Consider the following 16,760-nt stretch of genomic DNA (forward strand, 5'->3'; position numbering starts at 1 on the left):
GAAATTTCAGGATGTCAGAGCCCCCCGTGATGATTTCCAGGATGGATTTACTGGCTTTGATTCACAGAGATGGAGGGAGCAGCATCCAGGTGGTTTTTTTCTGTTTGATTTAATGTCACTGTGTCAGTAACTGATCCCAGGTGAATTGCAATCAAACAGAAACGAGGGTGTCTAGACAGGGTTTGCATAGCTGAGCAGCACAACTCCCCTTGATTGGATGCTGGTTTGAGCACAGACCCACCAGGAAGGACAGCCACAACCAGTCCCTGCCAGCAGGAGTGACATTGCACCGTGCAGGAATCCTGGAGAGGGGGAAGAACCTCGGGAAAGGTGACTGCAGGGACAGCAGGGAGCTGGGAAAGCTGAGCTGTGATCCTTCAGGGTGTCCTTTAACCAGGGGGACTTCCTGCCCTCTGCCATGGCCTCCTGCACATCCCTACCTGAAAGGACACAGCTTTCCTCCTGCCTCATGTGGAGGGAGGGGACAGAGCCGAGAGAAGCAGAGAAATAAAACCCACACACATCTGACAGAGTACAACCAACCTCAGCTGCCAGAGGAGCTGCTAATTAGCTCAACGAGATTTCTTGGAACGAGGAAATATTACTTATTTCATTAGCTGCATGACAATTGTGCTTCGGAATGAAGCGAGAGATGAATCTGAGAATTAAGATGTAAAAATAAAAAATAACCACTTGCCAGAAAAGTGCTTTAACCCGGCAGCCAGGTTAGGTTTAATATCCAGGAATAGTGTGGGATTGTTGGATTCCATGGCAAGTGTGGAGAGCTTCTCCCCATGTCCCTGGGGGTTCCAACACCAAGGATTTCTGCTGTAGCACTTGGACCCTGAGCTGAGCCTGGATAACCCAAAATGTGGGGTCCTGAGTGGTCTTGGAGCAGAATTCCTGGGATTTTCAGCAGCACTGGGGTGGGGGTGAGCACAGATCTGGGGACACACCTTGGGCAGGGCTGTCCCAACAGAGCCCTTGGAACTGAGGGATGTCCAGAGGGTCAGACACCTCCACGGGTGGGTTTGTGGAGATCAGATCATTTTTTGGACACTGGAAAGCAGCAGGAGCTGCCAGGTTTGGGATGCAGCTGGTGGGCCAGCAGAATCTGGTGGATAATAGGAAAATTACTCCATGAATAATGGGCATATTGGATGAATAATCCCTTGGCAAATAATCTGGGATGTGCCTGAGCTGTCAGCAAGGGCTGTGTGCTGGGGAAGGCGCTGAGGAGTCTGCAGCTCTGGATCCAAGCTTTGTTCAACAAAGCCAAACAAAGCCCAGATGGTTCGTGAATAGAGAAGGTTTTCATCCTGTGGGAGAAATGCAAACGTGGAGTCGATGGTTCTGCTGAGTGGGGGTGGGGAAGGGAGGGAAAAGAAACCCAACAATTCGAGTTCACTCTGCAGTGGGACTGAAAGGAAAAATGCAAACAAACGAGGGCTGGAGCAGCTCTGGGGTGAAGCAGAAGGTGCAGAACATCAGCAGAGCTCAGAGAGTCCCTGCACCTCCTAAACAAGGGACCAGGGATGGAAGAGCCCAGAGCACTTCACAGAATTCATGGAATCGCACAAGGTTTGGGTTGGAAGGGACCTGAAAGCTCAGTTCATCCCACCTCTGCCATGGCAGGGACACCTTCCACTGTCCCAGGCTGCTCCAAGCCCCAATGTCCAGCCTGGTCTTGGACACTTCCAGGGATCCAGGGGCAGCACAGCTTCTCTCAGCATCTTCTCCCGACCCTCACAAGGAGGAATTTCTCCCCAATATCCCATCTAATGATGCCCTCTGGCAGTGGGAAGCCATTACCCCTTATTCTGTCACTCCATCCCTTTTAGATTGTCTCTCTCCCTATCTCCTGTAGCTCCTTCAGGCACTGGAAGGCCACAGTTTGGTCACCCTGAGGCTTCTCTTGTCCAGGCTGAAAAACTCCAACTCTCCCAGCCTTCCCTCATTGTGCTGCTTGACCATGGCCCAGGGCACGGAATGGCACAGGGAGTGGCACAGGGAGAGGCACAGGGAAAGACACAGTCCCCATCACCCCACACTGCTTCCATGAGGGGAGGGCTGAGAATGCACTAAAGCCACTCCCAAACTGCCCCAGGACTGGGCCACTGTGACAGCACAGGGATGGTGTCACAGTGAGAGCCCCAGACACGTTCCTGGGGAAATGCTGCCTTTAATGGGGCTGGGGAGCCAAGCCTATGGGAATTTCCAAGCATACCCACAGTGTGGGATGGATAAACCCCTGCTCTGCTCTCACCCACCCAGGCTGGCTCTGCTCTGGCAGCTCATGTCACACATGTGTCACACGGGACACACGGACACAAAGCCATCCCCTCTCACTGCTCCTCTGCCTCCTGCCCTGGGAACAGCCAAAAAGGGCAGGGACTCCCCTGTGGCATTGCCCTCATGGCCTGAGCTCCCCATCCTCCCTCTCCCTTCTGCATTCTTGCAGCTTCTGTGCCACATCCACCCCCCTGTGCCATCCATCCCTCCATGCCACATCCACCCTTCTGTGCCACATCCATCCCTCCATGCCACATCCACCCTTCTGTGCCACATCCATCCCTCCATGCCATCTCTCCATCCCTCTGTGTCACATCCATCCCTCTGGTGTTTAAACCTTTCCCACATCTCTCTGAGCTGCCCCTCTACAATCCCTTGGCCACTCCAAGCCAGGCTGAGGAAATGCTTTTGCTGCTTGGGGCTTAACCAAAGAAAGCAGGATCTGTGCTGGAAAGCAGGAATCTCCCCCGTGGGGATGTGCTCCTGAAGTGGCTCCATGTTTAGGGGTGATCAAACTGCTTTCCAGGCCAAAATTCAAGCCAAAATCTATTTTTTTTCCTAAGAGAGCGCAGAGAATGGAGAGAGCCCTCCCTGGTGTCACAGCCTGGCTCAGTCTGGGGGTGACATCAGGGGACATGAGCTCATTTCTGTCCCCATCTCCTCCCTCAACCAAAACCTTCTGCCAAGTTCATTTCAGTTCTAAACCTTCCTTTCAGGATGTGTCTCCAGCACAAACCCTGTGCTGAGCTCCTCAGCCAGGGCTCTGCAGGATCCCCCAGGTCCCATGCCACAGCTGGGACACAGGAGCCAGGGGACAACTCCAGCTATTGTGGCCTTCAGTGCCCCCAATTCTGCTGAGCCTGTCTGCATCGATGGTTCCATTTCTGTGCTGCTGAACAGACAGGGCTGAGTTCCTCCCTCTGCATCTCCACTGCACTGCTCTGGGTAATGCACACTTGGAAATTGAGAGCCAGCAGCTGCAGGGCTCCTTTGGTCCCCTGAGCTCCCAGCTTGTTTAATAAACTTGTATTTTTGTGAGCAGCACAGCCAATTGTGAAGGTGAGCTTAAAGGGAAAACTGCCTGTGAACAGAACTGATTAAATAGCAGGAAATACAAAGCAGCCTGAGACCCAAAAGACAGAGCCACCCGATGGAAAATCCACAAAGAGATTTTAATTAGAATTTATTACAATGGGCAAAAATAAACATCTAAAAAGTCGAGATTAAATCCTTCAATCAATACAGAACTTCACACAGAGAGAGGACTCTTCTTCCTTTCCAGCATCAGCCCAATCCCTTCTCTGAAGGCCCCTGGGAACAGAAACAAAGGAAAAAAGAGCAGATGCAGCAGATTTTAGAGCCAGGTGTAACCAAACACCCTCATCCCACCAGGGTGTCCATGACAGCACAGCATTTTCAGGGTGACAGGCTCAGCCCTCAGCACATCCATGTCCTGGATCAGTCCATGCTCTGGATCCATCCATGTCCTGGATCAGTCCATGTCCTGGATCCCTGATTTCTGATGTCCACCTGCCCCTTTGCCACAGGAGATATTTGCACCCAAAGCACTGGGATGCCTTCACTGAGAGCTTCACTTCTGCCAAATTCTGCCTCTGTTGTTCTCCTGCAGGGAGGGGGATGGGATTTGCTGGAGCTGGAATGTTCTGTGTGTCCATCACTCATCACGAGGTGACCCCAAATTCCTGCTGGGCAGCACCATCCTGCTGATGCTGTGTCCCCACGAGGGTCCCAGCTCCTGCTGTGTCACCTCTGTTACAAACCACCTCTGAGGCTGCTTCTGTGTGATCCAGCTGTGCCCAGCTGTGAGCCCAGGCTCTGCTGTGGGGCACAGGGACATACCCAGTGCTCCCCAGCCCCAAACCACAGCCTCTGGCCCCGGGGGTCCTGCAGAGTTCTTCTTCCAGGGATGCTGGGGAGGTCCTCAGCCTCTCCCAGAGGGACCAGCACACCGAGCAGCTGAGCTGCTTCTGCTGCCATCCTCTGGCAGCTGCTTTTCCATGGAACACTCTGCCTTTGGACACCCCAGGCCAAGCTCCAGGGGAGCAAAGAAGCCACTGTTCTCCCTCCAACACACCAGTTTAACTTTTCCCATCTTCCTAGCAGACGCAGACAGGACATCAGAGGTCACATCTTCATAGCAGGACATCAGAGGTCACCAGTTTGGCACCTGGGGCACAATTCCCAGCAGCTGATTTCAGGGAGGGGACGTGTCCTTGTCCATCCTGGTGCAGGACAGTGCCTGAGGGACAGACAGACTCCTCTGGCACTGCCAGCCATGTGTAGGTCCAGCAGGGAGGCCTCTGGACCTGCAGAGGTGACATGCAGCCCAGATCCTGCCCAGACCCACCCAGGACAAAGGGCCAAGGTCTGTTTGGTGCCATGGAGGATTTGTTTTACATTTTTGAGTAAACAGAAGAAGTGAATTCCCAGTGTCTGACAGAATGGGATGGAATCAGCCACAGACAAGGCAGTGATTCCCATTCCATCTCCACATCCCATTGGGATCCAGGCTGGAGCTGGGCTCACCCAGTGCCACTGGGGCAGAGCTGGGGGACACTGCCAGGCATCACCCCTACAGGAGTGGGAGCAGAGCAGACTGAGCTGCAGCATTTGCATGGATTTTTTAATGTTCTGACTTAAAACATCTTCTTGAATTTATCTGAGTTTCTCCTCCTCACAGGTTGTGAAAAGCTTCCCTCTATCTTTGGGATGCTCCTAACAGGATCCCTGGGATTTGGCTCAAGGTGTTTGGTGGAGATCAGGGCAGGTGACAAACACATTGCTCTGGTGACCTGGGAGCTCAGCAGCTCCCCTGGCTCTGGGGGAGCTCTGGAGGTGCCTTGCTGAGGTTGGGGGGTTGAGACCTGGGGAAATTCAGGATCCTGTCACTGTTGTCACTGGGAAAGGAAGAGAAAAGCTGGTTTCTCTGCAGCTCTGAGCTGGCTCTGTGCCAAGCAGCCTAGATCCTTGAACAATCCTGACAGTGCAGGAAAAACCCCTCCTGACAAGCAGATAATCCAATTAGCTCCTGGTTTTCACATCAGCTCACTCTATCTGTGAAATTGCTTGTCATTTATCCATCACTCCAAGAGAATCCAGGATCCAACTGCCTTTCCCGAAGGCAGGAATGAGGCACTGACAACAGGACCCCTTGGAGATGCCATTCAGGGCTTTATTGCTGCTCTCTCAGGTAATGGATGAAGGATTCAGGGCAGTTTTTCCTCTGCTTGGAGCCTCTGCAGGATCCCCCGAGCCAGGCAGAGGCAGAGCCTATAGAAAATTGTGTCAGGATAGGCAGCACAGCTCCAAAAACCCACCCACCTGGAGCAATCCTGACTTTTCATTCTGCATAGCTCGAGCCACCCTTTGTCACTGCAGGAAGTGTCTCAGGGGACAGCAGAGTGTGCAGCCTCCAGAAGGAACAGAACTGGGATTTAAGGCTGTGTCCAGTGAGGCCCCAGTGTCACAGCAGGGACAAACAGGGCTGGGAGGGGACAGACATTTCCTCATTGTTGAGGTTTAGGTACCTGAGGACACCCCGAAAACACTGTGGATCCAAGTTTTCTTGTCTAGGATAGCCACAGGAATTTGCAGCCCAGAGTTCATCCCTTCAGGATCCAAGTTTCTTGTCCAAGACAGCCACAGGAATTTGCAACCCAACATTCCCTCCTTCAGGATCTGAGTTTCTTGTCCAGGACAGCCACAGGGATTTCCAGTATCAGAATTCACCCCTCACTGTGCTCCCCAGGAGGATCACAGCAGGAGATGCTCAGGGAGCACCAAGGATTTGTGTTTTCCACAGCATCCTCTTCACAGTGGGCACAGCCAGGATGAGGCCCCAGGTAAAAGAGGGATTTAGAGAAATTACCAACCCAACTTCTGGCCTCAACTGAGCATTGCCAGAGCCCAGCAGGTTTTGAGGTTGTCACTGCTGAGGGGTTTCCCCAGGATTAGATCAGATCAGTAACTGTGGCCATCCCTCCTCTGGCTGGTTTTGAGTTTTCCTGGGGAAATCTCTCTGGTGAATCAAGGAAATCTCTGTTTCTTTCCCACCCAGGGAGCAGCGCCCAGCACCCCAGCTGGATTTATTATTCATAGAATCTCAGAATGGTTTGGGTTGCAAGAGACTTCAAAGATCAACTCATTCCACCCTTGACATGGGCAGGGACACCTTCCACTGTCCCAGACTGCTCCAAACCCCATCCAACCTGGCCTTGGACACTGCCAGGGATCCAGGGGCAGCCACAGCTTCTCTGGGCACCCTGTGCCAGGGCCTCCCCAGATGATCTTTTCAGATCCCTTCCCACCCAGCCATTCTGGGATTCCATGACTCTGTGACATAAAACCATTCCATGTGACCAGCACCCCACCAGGGAATCTGGGGTTTGAACAAGGAATGTGCTCCTCTCACAGACTCCTCAGCAGCTGCAGTGGGAAATGATTCCCAGAACCTCTACAGGGAGTGATTTCATCCATGGGAGAAAACACCACCTTGCCCATGAGTGCTGTGTGAGCACAACAGGAGTTACAAACTGGGGGAAGGCTCCATGTGAATCCTTCCTCCCTGTGCCTTTCAGAGAGGGATTTCATTTCTTCAAATATTGGCAGTTTGGGCTGCAGTCAGGAGCAAAATGGAAAATGTTTGGAAGGAGCAGGAAACCCCTGGTGCCTGTGGTTGCTGGGCTACAGTGGGGGCACTGTGCAGATCCCATAATCCCCATGTTTCTCTGGCACTGAGGGGCTGTTGGGGCTTCTCTGTGCACCTGAAACCTGCTTTGCCAAGGGCAAGAGAAAACTGGGAGGTGACATTTTACAGAGATCCAGGCTGCCCAGCACTGCTGGTCCCTGTCCTGGCCATGGAGCCACTCTCAGGGTGTACCACAGCCCTGGGGGATGCTCAGCTGCCCCTGGGCACCACCTCAACTCCTCTGCAGTCCCTGGTTGCTTCCAGCCCCAGCTCCTTTCATCTTGAAGAAAGCAGAATTTGCTCTGAGCTGCTCCCAGATTTGTGACAGGGAAATGTCTAAAAGGGTTGCTGAGCATTGTCTGTTTGGTTCTAGGAAAATCCCCATTTTAGCCTGCTGAAGCATCTCAAGATGAATTTCAGTGGATATGTTTCTGTGGCATCAGCTTCCTGCCAGCCCAAAGCTGTCACTCCTTTCCTGCCACTCCTGGCAGCTCTGTGTGCTCACAGCAGGAGGATCTGGGCAGATTTGGGTGATGAAAGGTGTTCAGTGCTGCAGAGCAGTCCTGAGTCAACCTCAGCATCCTCCTGGCACATTCACTCCCAAAGCATCACTTCAGTGCAGGGCTTTGCTCACAGCTCTCAAGGGTCTCAGGGGTTTGTCCTGGTCTGAGCCACCTCAGGGTTATTTCCCTGTGATGACATCTGTAATTCTCACCTGTCCTGCTTTAACTCCATCCTGGCAAAGCCCTCACAAGCCCTCTCTGGTCTGCACAGCAATCCACAGCATTTTTTGTTTAGGGAGCCAATGGAAGCTCCTGAGGCTTTAGCTGGGAGTCCATGAACAGAGAGCAGACTGTGACCTGAAAATGTGTAAAACCAGCCTCAAGCAGATCTGAGAATAAGGAGGAAGAAATCCTCACCATGAGCTCTGTGCTTCTCTTGGAGGAGAGCAAATTGCCATAACCTGTGACCTGAGAGTCACAGCCAGTGTGAACATAACCCACCAACCAGACTCTGCTGCTGGGGAGTGTGTATGTAGCATTTAACCCTTTCATTGAGGAGGCTTTTCTGTATTAGAAAACTTGGGCTGTCACACTACTAAAACTTTGCCCAAATTTACAATAAAGTCTCTCCTCCCCGTGTAAGAAGCGTTTCCTTTTGCCCACAGTACTGTTCTGACTGCAGCAATGTGATTCCAAACCCTCCTGCAGACGGGAAGGAATCCTGCCAGGAGGCCCTTTGATGTCAGCTCCACTCCAGAACAGAATCAATCTGCTGAGCAGGTCAGTGCTGCCCTGGGAATGCTTCTGGTTTGCTGCTTCCAGGGGAAGTGAACAAGGTGTTAACAAGGGCAACGAGCCCCGGGATGAAAGGCAGGGAGTGTGAGGCAGTTTCCAGAGGCAGGCCAGAGTTTTACGTGTTCCCAGCCCAGCCCAGAGCAGGCAGCCCTCCTGGGCTCTGAGGATCAGCTCAGCCTGCTGGAAGGTCAGCTCACCCTGGCTTTGGGGTTCAGTCAGTTGAAGGTGACCATGGTTTGGGTGTTTGCTGTGCTGTGGTCTCCTGGGTGACTCTGAGCATTTATTAATAGGAGTCCACTGTGAGGAGATTTGCAGATGACACCAAGCTGGGTGTGAGTGTGGATCTACAGGAGGGCTTTGCAGAGGGACCTGCACAGGCTGGATCTAGGGAATGAATCCAGCAATGGGAGGTTTAAAAAGACCAAGTGCAAAGTCCTGCACTTTGGACACAACAACCTCCTACAGGGCAGGACTGCAGGCTGTGGGACAGAGGGGCTGGACAGTGGCCAGGCAGAAAGGACCTGGAGGCACTGATGGACAGCAGGCTGGACATGAGCCAGCAGTGTGCCCAGGTGGCCAGGAAGGCCAATGGCACCTGGCCTGGATCAGGAATGGCGTGGCCAGCAGGACCAGTGATTCTTCTCCTGTATTGGGCACTGGTGAGGCCTCACCTTGAGTGCTGTGTCCAGTTCTGGGCCACTCAGTTTAGGAAGAATGTGGAGATGCTCAAGTGTGTCCAGAGAAGGGCAACAAGGCTGGGGAATTGCCTGGAACACAAGTCCTGTGAGGAGAAGCTGAGGAAACTAGGGGGGCTCAGCCTGGAGAAGAGAAGTCTCAGGGGAGACCTCATCACTCTCCACACTCCCCGACAGGAGGGTGCAGCCAGGTGGGGGTTGGTCTTTTCTCCATGGCAGCCAGCAATAGGACAAGAGGACACAGCCTTAAGCTGCTCCAAGGGAGGTTTAGGTTGGACATCAGGAAGAATTTCTTCATAAAAAGAGTGATTGGGCATTGGAATGAGCTGCCCAGAGAGGTGGTGGAGTCACTGTCCCTGGAGGTGTTTCAGAACAGACTGGATGTGGCACTCAGTGCCATGGTCTGGGTGACAAGGTGGTGTTGGGTCACAGGTTGGACTCAATGATCTCAAAGGTCTTTTCCAACCTGGTTAATTCTGTGATTTTGTGATTCATTCCCTCCTGTCCTGTCACTTCAGACCCTTGAAAAATGTCCCTCTCCATCTTTCCTGTCAGCTCCAAAGCAAAGCTCTGCAGCACATGAAGGACAATCAAGGTCAGGATGTTTCAGAGAGCCACCAGAGCCCTCCCTAAAGCAGGGACTGTTGGGTCACAGCTCTGACTGAAACCAGAGGCAGTTTTCAGCCCAGGCAGCATTTCAGGTCCACCAGCACCTCTGTCTGCTGCCCAAAATGCTCAGCAGGTGCAGTCAGCAGCTGGAAAAGCATTGTTGTGACAAATTATTGTCAGATTTTTGCAATGAGCCAAAATAGGGGAGGAAAAAGAGAAATGCAGAGAGAGGGAAACAGTTCTGACGTCATTTTTCTTATTAATGGATCAGACTCACCCAAGGTCATTTTGTGCCTTTGGCCTGGATACAGAACGATTTTAAAACATCCCAAATCTTTGCTCTGGGCCAGGCTGGATCAGCATATATGGAGGGCTGTGCTGCTCATCTCCATTCCACTGGTGGCTTCACCAGCTCACTGCCACCTCTCCCTCTGGGACACAGCAGGAGGGACTCTGCTGCAGGAAGCCTGGTGGCATCTGGTGGCTTCCAGAGGATTTGAGTCGTATTTGAGTCAGCTGCCAAGGGTCAAGAGTAGGCAGTGTTTTCTCATGGTGAGAAACTCTCCATGGCATTGAAGAGGCTGATTCCAATTCGGGCACTACAGAAGAGCTGTCTGGAATATTTTCCAAGTCCTTTATTTTGCTGGGAAGCAGTGCAATGTATTTTCAAGCAATCCCTCCTTTCACCCGCTGATTCTTTGCTGCTAACATGGATTTAATTCCAGAGCAGCGTGTTCCCAGAGTGTCTGGAAGGTAAATGACAAACTTCTGCTATTGAGAAAGAAAATAAAATGTCTTTCACAGCTGCTGCCTATTCTTGTGATTGTTGCTACTCCAAACAAGTTTGCCTGCAATGTAAAAGAAATGTCCTCATTTACAATCCTTGGAAATCACAAAAGAAGCAGGTGAAGACTTCCTGGGAAAGAGAGTGCAGGAATGAGAGGGACAGCAATCACAGAGAGCTGGGACTGAGATGCTTTGGGATGAGTTTGTCCTGGGAAAGTGGAAATGGCCATAGCTGGAACATCTCAGGAAGGGCACAGTCCTGGAGATTCCCTTCTGACCTGATCCAAAGGATGCCCACAGGGATGGAGCAAGGGCAGAGCTCTGAAGGATCATATTTGGGGCTATTGTTTCAAAGGGGAAGCATCAGCATTAAAAATGTGGATGGAAAGTCACCCTTAACTTGTCAGAGACACTAAAATCAACAGCAGGTCGCTGTGATGATTTCACAGCCTGTGAGGAGCAGACTGAGGACAATCCCATCCTCCCAGGGCTGCCCAGCTGTGTTTCCCCATGGAAAACAAAAAACCAAGTGGCCAGAAGTCTCCAGAGGGAGCAAATTCTCCTCTTCCTAACCTCGAGGGAGGATCATGTGTCTTGGAATGAGATTATTTGCCTAAAAAAGAAGTTAGAGGTCAGTGAAATGAATGCTGGTATTCGTGGTCCATGAGAAAGGGACAGGGACTATCCCAGGCACAATGGGAGCTTTGGATGAGGTTTCTTAGGGACACCCTTCCCCTGGGTCACACGGGGAAGGAAGGAACCCCTTGCATCCCAAATTTCTCAGACAGGGGTCTGGGTGCAGCTGGATCCAATCCCAATCCCAGATTGGTCATTACTTTATGTCTATAGGATTATATATGTACATATATATATGTTTTTTTGTTTATATTATATATATATGTATATATATATATGTGTGTGAACAAAATCAATGATTTATTTAATTTAATGATAAGGATTAGACTGAGAGATCTTAATCAGAATTATTTCCTACACAATGTAGGTAGCTATAAATATTAGTATAGTGCATTACTTATTGAAGCAATGCAAGTTGCAAAGTAATTTAAGTTTGCAAAATAATTATTATTAGAGATTGATTCAGACCAACACCCAGATCAACAACTGTGGGCAAATCTCCCCTTCAGCCCTGAGGAGTGACCTTGAGACGCTGTGTTTGCATGGAGTGGCCTAAGAAAATTCTGCTTTATTTCAGCTTTACCTTTGGCAAAAGATCCTGACATTAATTCATGAACGTTTGCAAAATACTTGGAACTTCTCTGACAAGAACCTCTATAATAGGCATCCAATTCAATGGTTCAATTATTAATTGCTGCTTTCAAAACTTCAGGCATTAAATTATTAATTGTTCTGATGATTACTGTTACTCAGACCTGCAGAGAGCATCTCCAGGTCCTGCCTCCGAAAATTGTCCTCCTTTGGGAAAGAGCTTGCACATGTTGGAGCACCAGGCTGGCACAGCCCTGACTCCTCTCTCGTGACCTAATCCTGAACCTTGGCTCATCCTGAATGAACAGCTGAGTTCTGAGCATGTTTTACCAGCTGGGAGGACAAGGTCCTTACAAACCAAACCTGATGTTCCCTCAGTTCCGCGGATGAAAGTTTGGAGTTTGATTCCTTGTGAAGCAGAGAAATGATTTTACAAACCATGGAGCAGCTGGGTGATATCCAGGAGCACTTGTGGACATCTATGGTTTATGGATCACGTCTAAAAGCTGTGATTTGTGTCTAGCAAAGCCCTTTTCATGATGTTGTGGCTCAAGAAGGACTTGTTTTCTTCACACATGTGCTAAAGGTGACCCAGCCTGAGGGCAGATCTGTTCACAGGGACCTCAGCATCTGCACATCACACTGACACTGTTTTTGTCCTCCTCAGTGCTGCCCTGGAGCAGCACAGGCTGCAAATCCTCCCCTTTTCTGCAACACCAACAAACCTTCCCCACAAAGCTGAGAGCAGAGAACTCAGCCCAAGAATTCAAAATGTTTGCAAGAAGAAGTAAAATTCAGGGTCAAAATTATTTAAGTGGCCTTAAATGTAGCAGAGACAACCCCAGGAGGGTCTGGAGAACTCCTGAGGGAGCTGGAGGGGCTCAGTCTGGAGCAAAGGAGGCTCAGGGGGACCTTGTGGCTCTGCACAGCTGCTGACAGGAGGGGACAGCCGGGGGGTCAGGCTGTGCTCCAGGGAACAGGGACAGGAGGAGAGGGAACAGCCTCAGGCTGGGCCAGTGTCACGATCCACTCCTAAGTGGACACATGATGGTTCATACCAGCTATGATCTCTGAGTGCAAAAAAGAAAGTAAGGCAAATTATCCAACAAGTCAAGGGAGTTCAATTTCAATCCAAACAGGAACTTTATTAACTGTGCCCATAAAGCAGCTTGCAAGAGAGAGGGAGAGAGAGAATAAAGGAAAAGACAGGGAGAAAAGGGAGAAAAGGGGTTTATAGCTACCACCATGGGTCCACAGACATCCAGCATCTCTGAGGTCCCATCCAGAAGGCATTCCTCTGCTTCTGTCTCGATTGATGTGATCTCATCAAGTTGAGAAGATCTTCAGAATTTAATTATTCCAGAGCTGTCTTTTATGCTAGTCCACACACCTGGTCCGTCCTTGCAACCCACCTTTGCTCCCCCTTAATTCCTGTGGAGATGTGGCAACACAGATTCTTTCCCATGGGAATTTTCTCTTCTTCTTCCTGTGTTTTTATAAATAAAGATAAAGTTTAGATGTTATTGAAACGGTCTTTGGAAGATAGGCGGCTCAAGCCTGGCCAGTCGGCCTAGGGGGAGGTTTTGAATTGGCCCAATCCGAACGACCTGTGAAAGTCTATATACGTTCTTAAAATAATTAATAAATTCAGAATTCTGTTCACCTGAGAATCTCTCTGGACTCCTCACTCTGCTAGCGGTTCAACAGCGACATGGAGATATGCCAAACTCCACCTGGCAGGCCACACATGCCAAGAGAGGAGTGTCTGAGGTGTGCTCAGCTTTGGAGGCAGCTCCCCTCTTCTTGCCCATGCTTTGTTGGGGTATGGGTCTGTGGTAAGTCCCATCATTTTTGCTCCATGGATCTTTCACAATAGTGGGTGGCAGGGAGTCTATGGCTCTGTGGTCTTGTCTTGCTTCATGGATCTTTCACAATAGCAGGGACTTGGAGAAGGGTGCAAAGCCTTCGTCACACACCAGCTTTGGCAGGAACAAGGCCTTTGTTCTGTACCAGCTCAGGCAGGTGCAAAGCATTTGTTCTGTACCACCTTAGGCATGTACAAAACGTTCATTCCTAACCAGCTTCAGGTAAGTACAAAGCATTCTCTGTGTAAATCCTGCACCTGTGGTTTCTGATGAGAAATGTTGAGACAGAACTCGGTTCTTTGACTGACCCTTACACCACCCGGTGGCTCAACATTTATCTTCAGGATCAGTTGTCTGTGTGATGAGTTGTCTTCTTTGTGATGAGTTGTCTTCTTTGTGATGAGTTGTCTTCGGGACCACATGGCAGTAGCACTAAGAGAGGGAGAGAGAGAGGGAGAGAAGGGAGGGAAAAAAGGGAGGAAAGATTTTGCATGACTTATGAGTTATGTTCATTCCAATAGACACAGGCACTAACTCAATAATCTGTGTAAAATTAGTTTTCAGAATTTGGTGGGAAGTGACTGCAGCTGAGTAAGAGAAGTCACCTCCCGCAATTACAGTAAAATTACAAACACAAGAATTCATGTGATTACTGATATAAACTATTACATTTCCTACTGTGATATTACTACAAACAGTTCTTAAGCATACACAACCTCTGCCAATATAGATTATTACAGTTTTAGGGTTAACCTCAGGATGAACTTCAAAATGGCAAACCTTTTGGTCAGTATCTAAACAAAAATCTTGTTCTGATGGTGTTACTTTCAGAGATAATTCCTAGTTGTTCCCACACAATGCAGGACTCCAGGTCTATCGTTTGCCATTTATCATTCACCTTTTGGGCCCATGCTCTGTGCTTGAAAGGATATAGTCCCATTGTGGTTCAAGCCTAATGCAAAAACATGATAAATCAAAATACTGAAGCATTGTGAAAGGTTAACACATAAGCTGTGACAGTGTTATTAACAGGATCATAGGTAAAATTTACCAACTTCCACCAAGATAGGAGGTTCTTTCCAAAATTGTTAGCACTATCCCAAATTATTTTCTGGATTTCTGTAGGAAAAATGTCTTCTTTGCCTTCTCCAATGATTGACGTGGCCACTGACACGTTCCCAAAGGCAAAAGGGAAGATTGAAAAGGCTGTTGCATTTTTGCCAAATCAAAAGCTGTAGTAAGAAGGAGAACAGGCAGGTTGAATTTCCGAGATACTATTTTGCATCAGCAATTCACCCCTTTTGAGAAACCATTCTGGTTTAAATAACATTTGTTGTTGGCCAGTGTTTCCAATTACAAAAGGTCCAACCTCATAAATCCTTGGTTGAAGTATTAATTTTGGGAAGAATCGTAGGTATTAAAACTTCTATTATCAATTCCCCCCAATATCTGATGTTATTTTTTCCACACGTGACCATATGGGAAAATTTTTCTGTGAAATTTAACCAACAGTCCAAATTTTGTGTTCTGCATGTTAGAATAAGGCCATGTGGTCCAATTCCTTAGCTGTTTGCTGGTTCAACAAGGGATTCAGTCATTAACTGGCATTTTATATAAACGTCATCACCTTGAGTAGGGACAAAAAGAGAAACTGTTTCTTTATTGTTTAAAACAAGGGAAATATCTTTGCTTTGGTGTGTGAGTGTTGCAACAAGTTTTGGTTTAGTTACAACATTTATTTTGAATTTCTGAGTTAAACTTTATAATGTCGGTCGAGTTTTTGGGTCAAATCTCCAATTGCACACCACATAGAAAGAATTAATCATAATAAAATTGAACCAGCAAACACCTTGGTGTTTCTCACAAGATTTGGCAACCTGTACATTAATGTCACTCGGGTTCCCGGAAGTATTGTTGCCGGTAAATTTCTGGCAGCAACACAAGATAAAAGTATCTTGTCTAATACATTTCCAATCCTTAGTAGGACATATTTCTTCCGAAATGCTGGGGTGAATTTTGGATGTCATACTGAAATCTAAAAAATTGCCAAAACCTGTAATAGAAGAGGCCTTTTCATATTGAAAACCAGGTTCCACTTTTCTGCATCCCACCTGAATTTGTTCATCAATGATACTGGGTAGAGTTCTAACCCACTCATTCTTATCCCAGGCGAATGGTAAACTTCGTCATCATGCATGACTACAGCCAAATTTAGATGGTTATTTTTTGGATAGTTTTCAAAAGAGCTAGAATGTCCTATGAAGGCTTGAGATCAAAGCCATTCAGTATTATTTTGGTTACAGCTAGGAGGTGTAATGCAGAAAAGTATGAGCAACCTAATCAAAATTTTGTAGGCCATTTTCAGATTTAAGTCTTCAATTTCTATTCATGTTTCTTCTGTAGAAATTCTTAAAGTCCCACGGGGTTCTCCTGCAAAAACAAAAATAAAAACTTGCCCTTTTCAGGCAAAAAGGGATTAAAATGATGAAACAATACAGCAGGTATAAATCTTATGTTCCTTTCCCAGGGCATTGGTGGCTATCCATGCATATTTATTTAAAGGGGCGTTCAGTACCAATGGTACACTTCCCACAGTAAGGAGTTCCACCAGACCTGGTTGTCCTGAGAAATAAGATAATTCTTTAGAATCATTAGGTTCTTTTACAGATGGAGTTAGAGTAGGAGCTTTTGGGCAAAAAGCAGTGATCTTTGGACATCCATTTACCCCCCAATGGTCATTCCCACCTTTGACAGCTTCCCACAGTCCAACATTCCAATTCCCCTCATGAGGTCCCAGGAGTTGTTTTAGAAGGCCATTGGTCCTTTCTACTATTCCATTAGCTTGAGGGTAGTAGGGGGTATGGAAAACCCACTTAATCCCTTCAGTCTTTGCCCACTCTTGCACAACCTTAGCAGAGAAGTGAGAGCCATTATCAGACTGTATTTCCTGAGGTTTCAGAAAAGTTCCAAACCACTCTTTCAGCACTTTCATGGTGTTGTCTCCCGTAGCCCTCTTAAAAGCTTCAGCCTAGACTAACCCTGATGTAATTTCAACACCAACCAGCACAAAATATTTTCCCCCTGTTCTTTTAAAGAGACCTATATAATCCACATGCCAGACATCCCATAAGCTTTTACCCTCTCTCAAATGCAAAGGATCATCCTCTATGATGTATGGTGTCTTTTGAGTCGTGATGGACATTGCTCTCAGGCTGAGATACAGGTGTTACACATTTCTCTGGTAATTGGCCAGCTATGAGTGAGGACTTCTCCATACAGG

This window comes from Lichenostomus cassidix, chromosome 18 (genome assembly GCF_008360975.1).
Source record: "Lichenostomus cassidix isolate B80296 chromosome 18, HeHo_3.0, whole genome shotgun sequence".
NCBI lineage: Eukaryota > Metazoa > Chordata > Aves > Passeriformes > Meliphagidae > Lichenostomus > Lichenostomus cassidix.